This window comes from Globicephala melas, chromosome 12 (assembly GCF_963455315.2).
Source record: "Globicephala melas chromosome 12, mGloMel1.2, whole genome shotgun sequence".
Lineage (NCBI taxonomy): Eukaryota > Metazoa > Chordata > Mammalia > Artiodactyla > Delphinidae > Globicephala > Globicephala melas.
In genome coordinates this window covers 4,757,722-4,775,035 of record NC_083325.1, presented here as the reverse complement: position 1 = coordinate 4,775,035, position 17,314 = coordinate 4,757,722, and the positions used below count along the sequence as shown (strand labels likewise).

General features: G+C 39.0%; 1 protein-coding gene across 8 annotated transcripts in view; it reads left to right on the top strand.

The window, feature by feature from the left end:
- Nucleotides 1–17,314, top strand: part of TMEM182 (transmembrane protein 182) — a 395,595-nt gene that overhangs the window by 173,965 nt on the left and 204,316 nt on the right. For 6 of the 8 annotated variants that reach the window (XR_009566205.1, XR_009566203.1, XR_009566204.1 and 3 more), the window contains one exon: nucleotides 11,468–11,573. The exons of 1 other annotated variant lie outside the window; for it this stretch is intronic. The gene's annotated coding sequence lies outside the window, so the exon portion shown is untranslated. Of the gene's footprint in view, nucleotides 1–11,464; nucleotides 11,574–17,314 lie in introns of all 8 variants that reach the window. One more of the 8 variants, XR_009566206.1, reaches the window with a different exon arrangement.

Sequence of the window (17,314 nt, the reverse complement as noted above, 5' to 3'; positions counted from 1 at the left end):
TAAGAATAACAGTGAATAAGTTACAAATAGATGTAAGCATTGCCCTTTATGTAAACATAAAATATTATTCAAACCCAGAGAATAGAAGTAACTACAGAACTGTTTTTTTTTTGACTATGAATTTCCTTTCCATATGCATGCATAAGAATCTCCTACCATGACTGGATGAAATTATATAATAAGTATTTTTAATTGATAGATTTCTTCCTGTTTATATCCAAAGATGAGTAAATATGCTGAATATAAAGTTCTCTATCATATCTTAGATTTTTAAAAAGTGGGTTAGAAAGGCAATATCTGTTCAATATATTTCTTTCTACCAATTGGTTTAGAAATGAATATTTAAAAATATTCATTTAATTTAAAATTTTAATTTTAAAATTTTAATTATTTTAATAGAAAATAAAATTTTAATTTAATAAAATAAATATTTAATAAAATAAAATAATTTAATTTTAATACAAATTTAATTGTTTTAATATAAATTAAAAATTAATTTTAAAATTTTAATTTAAGAGTCTAATTTAAGATTCTTAATTAGAAGTTACTTTAAATTTTCTGACTTTAAAATTTTTGCTTATTCTTAATATTTGAAAATATATTCTCCGTAATTACCATTATATGGCAATATTCTCATGGAAAGACATTTCACACTGAGATAAATGTGATGGGTTAGAATTGCTTTTACTGAGCCCATTAAATTCCTTCCTATTTTAAAAAACAAATTGCACGAAGAAATTTAAACTTTCAATTTACCATGGCCTGTAAAGTATCTTTAAAAGTACACCGATGACTGGGTTGTAATGACAGAACCCTGAACATAGCAACAAAATTTTTTCATGGTTTCTGTTTATTTATTTTTTTTAATGGCATGATGGTGGCAAGACAAAGGATTCAAATTACATTTTCATATAACGTTAAGACATTTAACTGGACAGCAATCTAAACGTTATACTGTGTGCATCTTTCCTCCCAGATTGTAAGCAAAAAGCAAGAACACTTATCCTGCAGGTACCAAGTTAGCAAGACTTCCCAGATTCAGCACAAGGATCCAAACCTCAGCTTGAGGTAAAGCCCTTAGTAGACTCTAATTCACTGTGTCCTCCAGAGGGGTCGAATATTATGTGTCCTAATCCCAGGTAAGCAGATGCACAAGGACCTCAAAAGTTAAAGCCTGAGAAGGCAAAGAATAAAGTCTCTCCCCTTGAGCCTAGGTAATTATTTAATAAACATGGAATGAAATGTCTGTTCAGTGTCAGGCAGTGGGGTAGGTGATGGGAAAGACTCCTGATTATGAGACAATGAAATGTGGTCCCAGAGGAAAGAGGGAGCTGCTCTCTGTGGGTTCTAGTCTGGCGGGGAAGACAGGTGTGCACACAAGAACCACACCCAGAGATTCAGTCAACACTGTAACGTGACACCATAACAGAGGCACTGATATGCACAGTGAGGTTATTTGCTGGAAATTCTAGAGGAGAAGACATTTATTCCACATCTTGAAAAATGAGCTGCTAGGGTGGTGCTCTGAATTCAGCTTAGTGATTTGACAGAGGAATGCACAGCCCCAGCTCTGCCCCTTCCTTCCACCATTTTCTTCTGAGCAAGCTGTGTGGCTGACAGGGTCTTGGTGCTCTGGCCAGGTGTTGGGCCTGAGTCTCTGAGGTGGGAGAGCCTAGTTCAGGACATTGGACCACCAGAGATCTCCCGGCCCCACGTAATATCAATTGGCAAGAGTTCTCCCAGAGATCTCCGTTTCAACCCTAAGACCCAGCTCCACTCAACGACCAGCAAGCTCCAGTGCAGGACACCCTATGCCAAACAACTAGCAAGACAGGAACACAACCCCATCCATTAGCAGAGAGGCTGCCTAAAATCATAAGTTCACAGACACCCCAAAACACACCACCGGATGTGGTCCTGCCCACCACAAAGACCAGATCCAGCCTCATCCACCAGAACACAGGCACCAGTCCCTCCACAAGGAAGCCTACACAACCCACTGAACCAACCTTACCCACTGGGGGCAGACACCAAAAACAGCGGGAACTACGAAGCTGCAACCTGCGAAAAGAAGACCCCAAACACAGTAAGTTAAGCAAAATGAGGAGACAGAGAAATACACAGCAGATGAAGGAGCAAGGTAAAAACCCACCAGACCAAACAAATGAAGAGGAAATAGGCAGTCTACCTAAAAAAGAATTCAGAGTAATGATAGTAAAGACGATCCAAAATCTTGGAAATAGAATGGAGAAAATACAAGAAACATTTAACAAGGACCTAGAAGGACTAAAAAGCAAACAAACAATGATGAACAACAGAATAAATGAAATGAAAAATTCTTCAGAAGGAATCAATAGCAGAATAACTGAGGCAGAAGAACAGATAAGAGACCTGGAAGATAAAATAGTTGAAATAACTACTGCAGAGCAGAATAAAGAAAAAAGAATGAAAAGAATTGAGGACAGTCTTAGAGACCTCTGGGACAACATTAAACGCACCACCATTCGAATTATAGGGCTCCCAGAAGAAGAAGAGAAAGAAAAAAAAAAGACTGAGAAAATATTTGCAGAGTTTATAGTTGAAAACATCCCTAATATGGGAAAGGAAATAGTTAATCAAGTCCAGGAAGTGCAGAGAGTCCAATACAGGATAAATCCAAGGAGAAATGCTCTAAGACATATATTAATCAAACTATCAAAAGTTAAATACAAAGTATTAAAAGCAAAAGGGAAAAACAACAGATAGCATACAAGGGAATCCCCATAAGGTTAACAGCTGATCTTTCATTAGAAACTCTGCAAGCCAGAAGGGTGTGGCAGGACATATATAAAGTGATGAAAGGGAAAAACCTACAACCAAGATTACTCTACCCAGCAAGGATCTCATTCAGATTCGATGGAGAAGTTAAAACCTTTACAGACAAGGAAAAGCTAACAGAATTCAGCACCACCAAACCAGCTTTACAACAAATGCTAAAGGAACTTCTCCAGGGGGGAAACACAAGAAAAGGAAAAGACCTACAAAAACAAACCCATAACAGTTAAGAAAATGGTAATAGGAACATATATATCAATAATTACCTTAAATGTAAATGGATGAAATGCTCCCACCAAAAGACAGAGACTGGCTGAATGTATACAAAAACAAGACCCATATATATGCTGTCTACAAGAGACCTACTTCAGACCTAGGGACACATACAGACTGAAAGTGAGGGGATGGAAAAAGATATTCCATGCAAATGGAAATCAAAAGAAACCTGCAGTAGCAATTCTCATATCAGACAAAATAGACTTCAAAATAAAGACTTTGTCACAACAGACAAAGAAGGACACTACATAATGATCAAGGGCTCAATCCAAGAAGATATGACAATGTAAATATTTATGCACCCAACATAGAAGCACCTCACTACATAAGGCAAATGCCAACAGCCATAAAAGGGGAAATCGACAGTAACACAATCATAGTAGGGGATTTCACACCCTACTTGCACCAATGGACAGATCATCCAAAATGAAAATGAATAAGGAAACACAAGCTTTAAATGACACATTAAACAAGATGGACTTAATTGATATTTATAGGACATTTCATCCAAAAACAACAGAATACACTTTCTTCTCAAGTGCTCATGGAACATTCTCCAGGATAGATCATATCTTGGGTCACAAATCAAGCCTTGGTAAATTTAAGAAAATTGAAATCATATCAAGTATCTTTTCTGATCACAATGCTATGAGACTAGATGTCAATTACAGGAAAAGAACTGTAAAAAAATACAATCACATGGAGGCTAAAGAATACACTACTAAATAACCAAGAGATCACAGAAGAAATCAAAGAGGAAATCAAAAAGTACATAGAAACAAATGACAATGAAAACACGACGACCCAAAACCTATGGGATGCAGGAAGAGCAGTTCTAAGAGGGAAGTTTATAGCAATAAAATCCTACCTCAAGAAACAAGAAACATCTCAAATAAACAACCTAACCTTACAACTAAAGCAATTAGAGAAAGAAGAAAAAAAAAACAAAACCCAAAGTTAGCAGAAGGAAGGAAATCATAAAAATCAAATCAGAAGTAAATGAAAAAGAAATGAAGGACACAGTAGCAAAGATCAATAAAACTAAAAGCTGGTTCTTTTAGATAAACAAAATTGATAAACCATTACCCCAACTCATCAAGAAAAAAAGGGAAAAGACTCAAATGAACAGAATTAGAAATGAAAAACGACAAGTAACAACAGACACCGCAGAAATACGAAGGATCATGAGAGATTACTACAAACAACTATATGTCAATAAAATGGACAACCTGCAAGAAATGGACAAATTCTTAGAGAAGCACAACCTTCCAAGACTGAACCAGGAAGAAATAGAAAATATAAAGAGACCAATCACAAGCACTGAAATTGAAACTGTGATTAAAGATCTTCCAACAAACAAAAGCTCAGGAACAGATGGCTTCACAGGCAAATTCTACCAAACATTTAGAGAAGAGCTAACACCTATCCTTCTCACACTCTTCCAAAATATTGCAGAGGGAGGAACACTCTCAAGCTCATTCTACGAGGCCACCATCACCCTGATACCAAAACGAGACAAAGATGTCACAAAAAAAGAAAACTATAGGCCAATATCACTGATGAACATAGATGCAAAAATTCTCAACAAAATACTAGCACACAGAATCCAACAGCACATTAAAAGGATCATACATCATGATCAAGTGGGGTTTATATCCTAGCAATGCAAGGATTCTTCAATATATGCAAATCAATCGTGATATACCATATTAACAAATTCAAGGATAAAAACCATATGATCATCTCAACAGATGCGGAAAAAGCTTTCGACAGAATTCAACACCACTTATGATAAAAACTCTCCAGAAAGTAGGCATAGAGGGAAACTACCTCAGCATAATAAAGGCCATATATGACAAACCCACAGGCAACATCATTCTCAATGGTGAAAAAATGAACCCATTTCCTCTAAGATCAGGAACAAGACAAAGTTGCCCAGTTTCACCACCATTATTCAACACAGTTTTGGAAGTTTTAGCCACAGCAATCAGAGAAGAAAAAGAAATAATAGGAATCCAAATCGGAAAAGAAGTATAACTGTCACTGTTTGCAGATGACATGACACTACACATAGAGAAGCCTAAAGATGCTACCAGAAAACTACTAGAGCTAATCAATGAATTTGGTAAAGTAGCAGGATACAAAATTAATGCACAGAAATCTCTTGCATTCCTATACACTAATGATGAAAAATGTGAAAGAGAGGGGCTTCCCTGGTGGCGCAGTGGTTGAGAGTCCGCCTGCTGATGCAGAGGACGTGGGTTCGTGCCCCGGTCCGGGAAGATCCCACATGCCGCGGAGCAGCTGGGCCCGTAAGCCATGGCCGCTGGGCCTGTGCATCCAGAGCCTATGCTCTGCAATGGGAGAGGCCACAACAGTGAGAGGCCCGCATACAGCAAAAAAAAAAAAAAAAGTGAAAGAGAAATTAAGGAAACACTCCCATTTACCATTGCAACAAAAAGAATAAAATACCTAGGAATAAACCTACCTAAGGAGACAAAAGACCTATATGCAGAAACTATAAGACACTGATGAAAGAAATTAAAGACGATACAAACAGATGGAAAGATATACCATGTTCTTGGACTGGAAGAATCAACATTGTGAAAATGACTATGCTACCCAAAGCAATCTACAGATTCAATGCAATCCCTATCAAACTACCAATGGCATTTTTTACAGAACTAGAACAAAAAATTTCACAATCTGTATGGAAACACAAAAGATCCCGAATACCAAAGCAATCTTGAGAAAGAACAGAGCTGGAGGAATCAGGCTCCTGGACTTCAGACTATACTACAAAGCTACAGTAATCAAGACAGTATGGTACTGGCACAAAAACAGAAATATAGATCAATGGAACAGGATAGAAAGCCCTAAGATAAACCCACACACATATGGTCACCTTATTTTTGATAAAGGAGGCAAGAATATGCAGTGGAGAAAAGACAGCCTCTTCAATAAGTGCTGGGAAAACTGGACAGCTACATGTAAAAGAATGAAATTAGAACACTCCCCAACACCATACACAAAAATAAACTCAAAATAGATTAAAGACCTAAATGTAAGGCCAGACACTATCAAACTCTTAGAGGAAAACATAGGCAGAACACTCTATGAAATAAATCACAGCAAGATCCTTTTTGACTCACCTCCTAGAGAAATAGAAATAAAAACAAAAATAAACAAATGCAATCTAAAGAAACTTAAAAGCTTTTGCGCAGCAAAGGAAACCATAAGCAAGAGAAAAAGACAACCCTTACAATGGGAGAAAATATTTGCAAACGAAGCAACTGACAAAGGATTAATCTCCAAAATATACAAGCAGCTCATGCAGCTCAATATCAAAAACAAACAACCCAATCCAAAAATGGGCAGAAGGCCTAAATAGACATTTCTCCAAAGAAGATATACAGATTGCCAACAAACACATGAAAGGATGCTCAACATCACTAATAATTAGAGAAATGCAAATCAAAACTATAATGACATATCACCTCATACTGCTTAGAATGGCCATCATCAAGAAATCTACAAACAGTAAATGCTGGAGAGGGTGTGGAGAAAAGGGAACCCTCTTGCACTGTTGGTGGGAATGTAAATTGATACAGCCACCATGGAGAACAGTATGGAGGTTCCTTAAAAACCTAAAAATAGAACTACCATACGACCCAGCAATCCCACTACTGGGCATATACCCAGAGAAATCCTTAATTCAAGAACAGTCATGTACCACAATGTTCATTGCAGAACTATTTACAATAACCAGGACATGGAAGCAACCTAAGTGTTTTGACAGATGAATGGATAAAGAAGATGTGGCACATATATACAATGGAATATTACTCAGCCATAAAAAGAAAAGAAATTGAGTTATTTGTAGTGAGGTGGATGGACCTAGAGTCTGTCATGCAGAGTGACGTAAGTCAGAATGAGAAAAACAAATACCTTATGCTAACACATGTATTTGGAATCTAAAAAAAATTAGTTCTGAAGAACCTAGGGGCAGGACAGGAATAAAGATGCAGATGTAGAGAATGGACTTGAGGACATGGCGAGGGGGAAGGGTAAGCTGGGATGAAGTGAGAGACTGGCATGGACATATATACACTAAAATGTAAAATAGATAGCTAGTGGTAAGCAGCCGCATAGCACAGGGAGGTCAGCTCGGTGCTTTGTGACCCCCTAAAGGGGTGGGATAGGGAGGGTGGGAGGGAGATGCAAGAGGGAGGAGATATGGGGATGTATGTATAGTTATAGCTTATTCACTTTGTTGTACAGCAGAAACTAACACACCACTGTAAAGCAGTTGTACTCCAATAAAGATGTTCAAAAAAAAAAAAAATGAGCTGCTAGGAGCACAAGGAGAGAAATGGCATTCCAGGCAGAGGTTGCAGCCTGGACACAAGCTCAGAAGTGTGAGAAAGGACACAATGATTGTTGAAGGAATGATGCATAGTTTTGGATAACTATATTGCAAACTACATGTGCACAAGTGGTCAGATATGACCCTAGGGGAAGGGTTATGTCACATCGTGGAAGGTGTTGAAAGTCAACCTGAAAAGTATAGTCTTCCTAAGAGCAGCAGTGACCAGCTGAGCTTTCGCTGAAGCTGCGAGCATGGATGGATCTTTTGGCTGCTGTTGTTTTTGCTAGTTTATCCATCTACTCAGATAGTCAGTCAGCTACATATTTAACAACAAACCCGGAGCACCCACTAGCTGCCAGACCGTGATCTAGTTGCTGTGGTTATAAAAGTACATCCTGGATCAATTATTGGATCTCTGTAGTAGTCATTTTCCCCCAGCTAGCAGCCAGTCAAAAAGGAGTGGAGAGGTAGATTCCCCAGATTCCATTTCTTATTCCTTGCTCCTGGAAGACGATACTTCTCTGCCCTTTACCATTATGTGGTGTTAATTAGATCAGTTCTGGCCCCTGAAATGTTAGTGGGAATAATGCACGTCACTTCCAGACAGAGACAATGAAATCCCAGGCACAATTCACTTCTCCCGTCTCTCTTCTGCACGGTGAATGTGGATGCCTCACAATTGAAGCAGACTGGATCCCTGAATCAGCAGATGGAGAACAGCTGCCCTGCAGAAATGTCTGGATGCACAGTGGACATTGCATTAACAAGAGATAAACTTGTATTGTGTTTACCACTGGGATCTTGGAGTTGTTTTCTGTGACAGCCATAACCTGCAATGTAGGAAGGCATGCTTGTGTCTTAACCACCGGGCCCCAAAGCACAAACATCACTTCCACACACACTTTATGGGTGAGAAGTCATCCCTAGGCCTTTCTGGAGGTTGTTTTGTAAAGGCCACCCTCTTCCAGCAACATCTCTACACTTTGTCTAGGATGTGGTTGTACTCCTACTCAGGCTGCTGGGAATATCAGCTACTGGAGGCTCGCAGCTGGTTCTCTAACTGGGCATTGCCTGTGGCTAATGCGTGGCTAATGCAGGGATTCACAAACCCAGGCTCCTTGAATTAATTTGGGACAGTTCTGGAGGGCTGTCCCAGCTCCAGAGCTCTATAGGTTCAACTGAGAGCTCAGTTGCAACTGTATGATCTGTCAACTTCTCTCTCTACTGACTCCTCCTCTCATTGATTAATGTTATTAATTATCTCTTCCAGATTATTTTTCATTTATTAGATCATTCAATGATAGTATATTACTGTCATCTTTATTTGTTCATTTCTCTTAGTGTTATATAAATGGTAGTTTATAATTAATATGTTTTAGTAAAAATGTATGTGATGCCTGTAAGCTTTTAGGAAGTGAATTGTCCCTGGGATTATATCTCCTTGGAGAAGTGTACTTTTTAGAAAAATTATCCCTTGCCTCTTTTAAATTTTTTATTTTATTTTATCTTATTTTATTGTTTTTTGGCCGCACTGCACGGCATGCGGAACTTCTCTGACCAGGGATCGAACCCATGCCCCCTGTAGTGGAAGTGTGGAGCCTTAACCACTGGACCACTGGGGAAGTTCAAATTTTTTATTTTGAATTCAGTTTTCTTTGATGTTGATACTGCAATTTCTGATTTCCCTTTATTGCACCTGTCAGATCTATCTTTTCCTATCCTGTCACTTCCTTCCATTTTTTACATCTCTCTGTATTTGGTGTATTTTTCCCAAGAAATACAGTCAGTCCTCTGTATCAGTTGGTTCCATATCCACAGATTCAACCCACTGTGGATAAAAAATATTTGAAAAAAAATTTCAGAAATTTCCAAAAAGCAAACCTTGAATTTGCAAGCATGCAGGCAAAATAGTTATTTACTAGCGTTTACACTGTATTTACAACTATTTACATAGCATTTACATGGTGTTAGGTGTAATAAGTAATATAGAGATAATTTAAAGTACACAGGAGGTGTGCATAGGTTATTTGCATATACTGTGCTATTTTATATAAGGGACTTGAGCATCCCCAAATTTTGGTATCTGTAGGGGTTCTGGAACCAATACCCCAGGGATACCAAGGGATCACCGTACATTGCTGGCATTTGGGGTTTGCTTAATAAAGCCTTTTTATCCATAATAGAAAGTTAATTGATTGATGTTTTTTATTGTAATGTTGCATTCAGTTTTACTTGTGTCATCTTTGTGCTTTTTGTTCTGTGTGTGTGTCCATATGCTTGCTTGTTATATCTGTTTATTTATTTTGGAATGCACATATTGGTTCTTTTATTTTCATCTTCTTCACGATTCTGAAGGTATATGTTCTGTTTTCTGTTTTGTTTTGTTTTTAATATTCTTCAAGACATAAAGCCATAGTTAGAGCACTTGGCTTTGTATTCCACTTCTGATGTTTGCTAGCTGTGTGATTTTGTTGAGTTGCTTGCCCTTTCTCTGACTCAGTTTCCTTATCTGCAAAACAGAAATAATAATAGATAATTAAATGAATGAATACACATAAAGTTCCTAGAAGCGTTACTAGCACAACATAAGATATCAATAAATGTAATACTTTAAATTATAAATATTATCCTTACTGTTTTATTGCTCTCATTTTCAGAGTGAAAGCAAAATGGCATATTTTTAATTCTCTCTGTTCAGGAATACCACCTGTGGAAATATTTTTAATTAATTTTGCCTCAGTAAGGTGAGCAACTGTAAATCAGTCTAGCTAGGACTCTTCCATCTCTTTGATTATAGTTTCTCGTCTGTTTGCTTTCATCTCTTCTTCAAGAACAGAAATGATGTCTGTACTAATCACACTTTCTTTCTTTAAGCTTTTCTTGTGCTTTAGAAGAGCTTCTCAAATTTGTCCTGTCACTGATTAGATCCCTACCTTAACGGTTCTGTTCTTTATTGTATTGAATCTGGATTTTATTTTAGTTTGCATTTTTAGCTTCCTTGTTAGTCCTCTTCATAAAAGCCCCTTCCCTTTTCATGTTGCTTGATTTTATCAGTTGTTGTTGCTTATTAACGTGACCTGTCCCTCCTCACTGTTCAGAGCTCCTGGTTTATAGAGGCCTGTCTTCTCGCTGCTCTTGAGGATTTGGCTTGAAGTTTCCTTCTAGTTGCTGCCATGTGGCATTTTTCCTGAATGTCCTTCCTCTAGATACTCTTCTGTTTCCCTTGTTCTTCAGGTTGGGAATTTTTCTGTCTCACTAATATTATTTCTGTTTTCTTACTTAACCATGCTGAAAGGTGGAGTAATCCACCTATATGGTTTGTTCACAAGGTTGATTTTTCTTGGCTGCCCTCTCCACCCACTGGGGGATGACCGGAGCTCCGCAGGCCCGCAGTGGAAGCCTGGTTCATATTAAGACACTCCCATTCCAGTTCCCTTTTTCAGTTGGCATTCCTCCAACGGCAGCTCTGCCCTGGTGTGGGGTGCCTCCTCCCACCTGCTGCTTGATTTCCTAATAGATCTGTGTTGTCAGAGACGAAAACAGCATCAACCACTTCTAAAGATTCTGTGCTTTCTGCATCTGCCCACCTTGCTCGACTTTCAGGAACTATATTTCCTAAAACGTGGGCCACACATCTACCCCGCCAGTGACATGATGCCTCCCTGCTTGGCAGTTATTCCCTCTGGGGTCACAGTCTCTGAAAGGATCTAGACAGGTCAGGGTCAGGGAGAGAAAGAAAACCAGTACTCTGTCCTCCTGAGAAAGGACCAGGAGGCAAAGCCTGACTATATTAGGGTCCTTAACCTTGATAACTTGAGTCGGGGAGGAAGAAATTCTCCTCTACCCTTCTAGGTTCTTCTGGCTGGTCTAAGAATTGAAATTGACATGAGATCTATTAGCAGGAGAAAATCCAACAAAAGTTTCCAAGGACCTAGCCCTACACATATTTTCTCCTGCTAATCTAATTTTAGAAAAGAGAAAAACTCATACCCATCTTGTTTCCAGCAGACCCTGCATGCAGAGGTCCAGGAGGCTGATGGACATGGTCAGACTTCTCACCTTCTGATGGCTTTTGTCAGGTGTTCCAGCATCTCTTAAGTGCAGCATCTTTGGGGTGAGTAGTGTCCAGACAATAAAGTTACATCCCATCCTCGTCGCCAGCTATCGGGGAGGAAGAAATTTCCTCTATCCCCCTATGTTCTTCTGGCTGGTCTAAGAATTAAATTGACATGAAGCAGATTAACAGGAGAAAATCACACAAAAAATTAACAACATGTATACATGGGAGAGACTCAGGAAAACTGAGTAACCCTCCAAAGTGACTGAAACCCTCACCTTAAATACCGTCTTTAGCTAAAGGCAAAGGAGGATGTTGGGGGTAGTGGTTTGGCACTTCAGAGGGGAGGGAGGTAATTGACTTGACATGGAGATGGAACAGCAAGTGTTTGGTAAATAAATGCTTTCTGGGCCAGGCAGAGACAGTGGGACACAGAGAGAACTCTGATCTCAAAGAGTTTACCCCACCTTACCTAGCCCTTGTTTTTTTGCAAGTATCTCTGATGATAGTCTATTCCAGGAACAAGCCCTCTATCTAAATTCTTTAGGCAGCTAAGGGGGAGGTAAAAGAAAGACTTCCTGGGTCTTTGGGGCTTTGATTGCTTTCAGATCAAAATAATCCACATGCCAAAGAGACATGTTGGGGTGGCAAAGTTTGCTCCCCTACATGGGCATCACTATAAATTCTTGGTCTCCAGCCACAACTGGACCCCCATCTCTGTAGGGAGAGGCTGACGCAGAGGCCACAACAGTGAGAGGCCTGCGTACCGCAAAAAAAAGAAAAAAAATGCATATCAAATAACCTCAATCACTCACTTACAAAATTCCACAATAACCCTCCCCATAGCAAATGGCTTAGGGTGGTATACAAGGTCTATCATCGTGGGACTCCTGCCTAATTTTCTCTTCTTTCTTCTCCTGAATCCCCTACAATCACTCAGAGATTCAAAGTAGATGACTTACCAGAAAATTCCTGTTAAATAAATGTAAAAGACTATTTTGCAATCAACTTTTAAATTTTACGTATGGACCATTTCCAAGAATTGCTGGAAAGTTTTCCAAAAATTTAAGCATTTTGAAGTTTTTACCTGTCAAGCTTCTCATCCACGTTTTTGAATGTTTTCTATGAATGTGCCCCAGGTCAGTTTTTTATTTATTTGTTTTTATGCTTTTGCAGCTATTTCTTTGGCTCATATTAAAACAATCATGCCAGTTCGGATTTTGGGGGGGGGAGCATTTAACCCTATTTTAAGTGTTTTCTCTAACTTTAAGTAAAATATCTGAAACTAAATAAGCCTAAAGTAAATATTTTACACTAGTTCGCATGTTGATAACTACTGTTATACTAAGTTTTTTTTACAACTTTCTTTGTAGGATTTGAGCAATTTTAGTTGCTTTCTAAAGTATGTTGCCTTGATATTTTAATTTCTTCATAGCAAATGATATCTAATTTTCCTATTTGGCCATATTTTCGCCTCACAAAATAATTCAGTAGCATTGATAGAGCACTTTACATGAAGAATATATAAACTTCCAGACCAGATGAAAGAATAGCTATTGTATTCTCTTTGCTATTGTTTGAAAAATATTTTGGAAAATTTGCAAAACACTTGAAAATTAAAGAAGAGAGAAACATCTCTCACTATGATTTTACATTGTGACCTCTCTGAATTTTTATTTTTCTCCATAAACACACAATAGAGTGATAGTCTTTGTTTGGCTAATAATTATTGATAAGGAGAAAATAGTTATAACTTGATAAAACATGAATTTTAAAGTATGTAAAAAGAGGCAAATAACTTAGGGCGTTTACCTCCCCCTCCAGAAAATGGTTAAAACACCAACAGGAGCTTTTGGCAGCATGAGTTAGCAACATGTGAGACTGCAAAAAAGTAAAAGAAAACCAACAAATAAAACTGCCCACTTATGCAATTCTATTCAGTATAAACAGACATGGTTAAGTACAGGTGTACTTGCTTTTCCATATTGATACTTTTACACTAAATGATTAAGAGGTGAAAAAGTAGTGTTTGGGAATACATAGTTTTGATTCATATGTTGGGGGTATTTTCTATCAAATAATTAGAGCTCTTCTCACTGATGTACAGTTGAATACAGTCCCATCTGCCACCTGCCACCCCGCCTCCACTGTCCAACTTTTCTCTCCAGAGACAACCACGCAAAACAGCTTCCAGAACCACCCACATGACTTAACATGTATAAATATACCCAGAGGTGTGTAATCATTTTATAAATAGGAATAATACTATATGTATTGTCAGTAATTCAACTTGTTGCAACCTCTTTCCATTTCACATCCTATTCTTATTCTTTATATTCTCTCCCTAGTATTACAGAGTGTAAACATACCAAAATTTGGTTCCCTAAGGATTGCCATTAAGGATTTTCCCAATTTAAAAAATTTTATATAATGCTGCTCTTCCCCTATTATATACACCCTGAAGCATACATTGATGTGCGCTCGCACATTTTCAAAGGATATTTTACTAGAAGTGTAATTGCGGATTTGAAGGGCATGCCCAGTGCAAATTACAATAAAGAGGACTTTTCAAAAACTGAAGAATCGAATAAACTTTTATTCTAATATTAAAAAGCACTGCATCTCTTTAAAAGTGAATTTTCTATGTAATTCCAGGAAAAATATCCATGTAGAGAAATTACAAATGGGAAAGATGAGCATCTTCTCTTTCCTTTGTTTACGGTGATGTTGATGTTGTGGTAGCTTGCATGGAGGTGGGAGTTTTCTCTGTGTGTGCGTGTGTATGCGTGTGTGTGCACTCGTGTGCACATGAAGATGTGTGTGCAGAAGTAAGTGTGTATGGCTTGGGGTCCCAGCGAGAAACAAATGGCACTCTCGGCCTGGGTCACCTAAGGAGAGTCTAATGAAATACTCTTCCCAGAGTTCTGGGCAGGGTTTAGGGGATTAGAAAGGGTAGTGCACAGTCCTGACGTGAGTGGTCAGTGGCCTCGGAGAGGGCAATTCTGGGGAGTAGACTACTCGAGGGACACAGCCATCCCCCCAGACTCCTTGGTGAGAGAGGAGAAAGAAACACCTAATTTCCACCTCTCCTGCTCTGGAGGCTCCTTAATGGGCCTCCTGTTGCCTAAACCTCCACGGGAGCCAGGGGACAGTGCACGGGGCAACTCATGACTTGTCCCTACAGGTCAGCCTCCTGGAGCATAGGGCAGGGTCAGATGGGCAGACTAGTGGATCTGGAGGGACAGATGGGGAAAAAGTCATCACAGATGCATGCTGAGTGAGCATACACGTCTGTATGTGTATAGTGAGTGTGTGTGTTTGCAGTATTGTGTTCCTTTTTGTTCTTTGGTTTTAATAACAGAACCACTTTTAAAACAAAACCTTACCAGGAATGTCAATAGCTAAAACATTAAAAACCAAGCTGTTTAGGTTGAGGCAAAAGCTGAGAAGCTTGGAGACCTACCTGCAGTGTGTTCCCCTATCTCCCTGCAGCCTGGATAATAACATAGTATGAAAACCACTGCGTTACTGGGATATATCCTCATGGGAGCACAGGATGAATTGAACCCATCCTGCCTCTACATCACCACAATGAAGAGCGTAGAAACCCATCTAACAGACTTTTTTGTTTTTGAAAGTGTGACCTGAAAAACAGTCTAATGTGCAAAGTGTGGCGTTCTCACATTTTGAACACTATAGGCTCATAGAATATTAAAGCTGGGAAGGGCCTTATATGTAACATCATGTCATGATAAAGCCCTAATCATATATAAGATGAAAGCTCATACCTTTTGGGGTGAACTTGGTAAACTGTTTCATTATTATGCTTACGTATAACAGCACACTGCTAAAGTATACCTGTTTCTGAAAGCTGTTTGCTGATCAAAAGCAATAAACACAGAAGTAATCAACTTGTGTACAAACATACCTATAGTATAAATAAATTGTTACTGAGTACACAGATCTAATACTTCGTACCTTTTACAAAATCCATTGAGATTAAAAAAAAAAAACCTGAAAAGTTCCCATTATTCACGTTAATTTTTATTATGCACAGTATTTGCAGTTTCAAATATAATACAGAACCACATTTTATTTATCCCTTGGAAAGTAGCTAAAGTAAAACAAAAAATGCGAACTTCCAGTAGATAGTAAGCTGTTTAATTATACATAACCTCAGGGAAGTTTTGGAAATCTGAAAACGGGGAAGAGAAGCATGATATACTCATATTCTGTTAAGTTAGCAGCTGTAACCTGAAACATTTCTTGCACCAGATATCTGTTCCTTTATGAGTTATTATTGCAATTGTGAAAAGCCTTTATTACTGTTCTCTGAATTTTATTCCATACATCAACTCTGACTGTATCGTGGACTGTTCAGTGCTCACATAATGAAATCACGTGCCTTTAATAAGCATCAGTATGATGACCTCAAGGAAGTGGTATAGATTTACTCCACGAAATTCTGCCCCTGATATTTTAGTATCTGCTTGCTTTTACAAGGGCTGAATTTTTCCCCGCTCACATGACCTCCTGGGTAGTGTGTTAGGCTGTCAATACGTGGTGTGAATGGAATGTGTAGGAGGAGAATGGTACTTACAGAGAAAAAGAGACTGCGAAGAGTGAACCCTGAAGGGCACTAAGAATAACAGGGATTTTACATTTTAGTTCTTATCCTACTTTTTCACCACATGATGTTACGATGTACTCTTTTCTTATGGGATATACTAATGCATGATCGGTGCCCCCTACTTTTTCCCAAGCAAACTCTTGTCTCTGCCTTCCCTTTTCCTACGAATGGCCCTTTTGATGCTATTAATGCTTCTTGATTTGCACTGACCAGTATGGTAGCCATTAGCCACAAGGGACTTTTTAATTTTAATTACAATTAATTGAAATAAAATGTAATGGAAAGTTCAGCCCCCTCAGGTGCAGTAGCCACATTTCAAGGGCTCAGTAGTCACTTGTGTCTAGTAGCTACCACACTGGACAGTGCAGGTGTAGGACACTTCCATCATCACAGAAAGCTCTTTGGATGGCATTTGTGATGCCTAATTGTATGGGTCAACTTGAGTGGGTAAGAGACGCCCAGATAGCTGGTAAAACATTATGTCTAGGTGTGTATTTGAGGGTATTTTCTGAAGAGATTAGCATTTGAATTGGTGAAGTGAGTAAACAAGATTGATCTCCCCAGCATGGGCGGGTCAGTCCACTGATGGCCTGAATAGAACCAAAAGGCAGAAGAAGGGCTAATTCTCTCTGTGTCTCCTGGAGTTGAACCATCCATCTTCTCCTGCCCTTGGACATCAGCACTCCCAGTTCTCAGGCTTTCAGACTCGGATCCTGACTTACACTATCAGTCCCTCAGTGCTCAGGGCTGCGGGTTCATGCTGAATTCCCGGCTTTCCTGGTTCTCTAGCTTGCAGATGTAGCTCATAGGACTTCTCTGCCTCTGGAACCACCTAAGCCAATTTCTGTAATTAGTCTCCTCTTATATATTGCCAGAAACTCAGTTCTATAAGAATTAAGTCATTAGCTACTGCAGTTGCTGACAGTCAACACATCCTGAAAGGAATTCAGGACAGAGATCAGGAATGAGGCACTCTGTGCTCTAGGAGGATTGTCAGAACAGGCCTCTGGATAGTTAGATATTTTCAGGAGAAATTTTTTTTTTTTTTTTGCAGTACCTGGGCCTCTCACTGTCGTGGCCTCTCCCGCTGTGGAGCACAGGCTCCAGACGCGCAGGCTCAGTGGCCATGACTCACGGGCCCAGCTGCTCCGTGGCATGTGGGATCCTC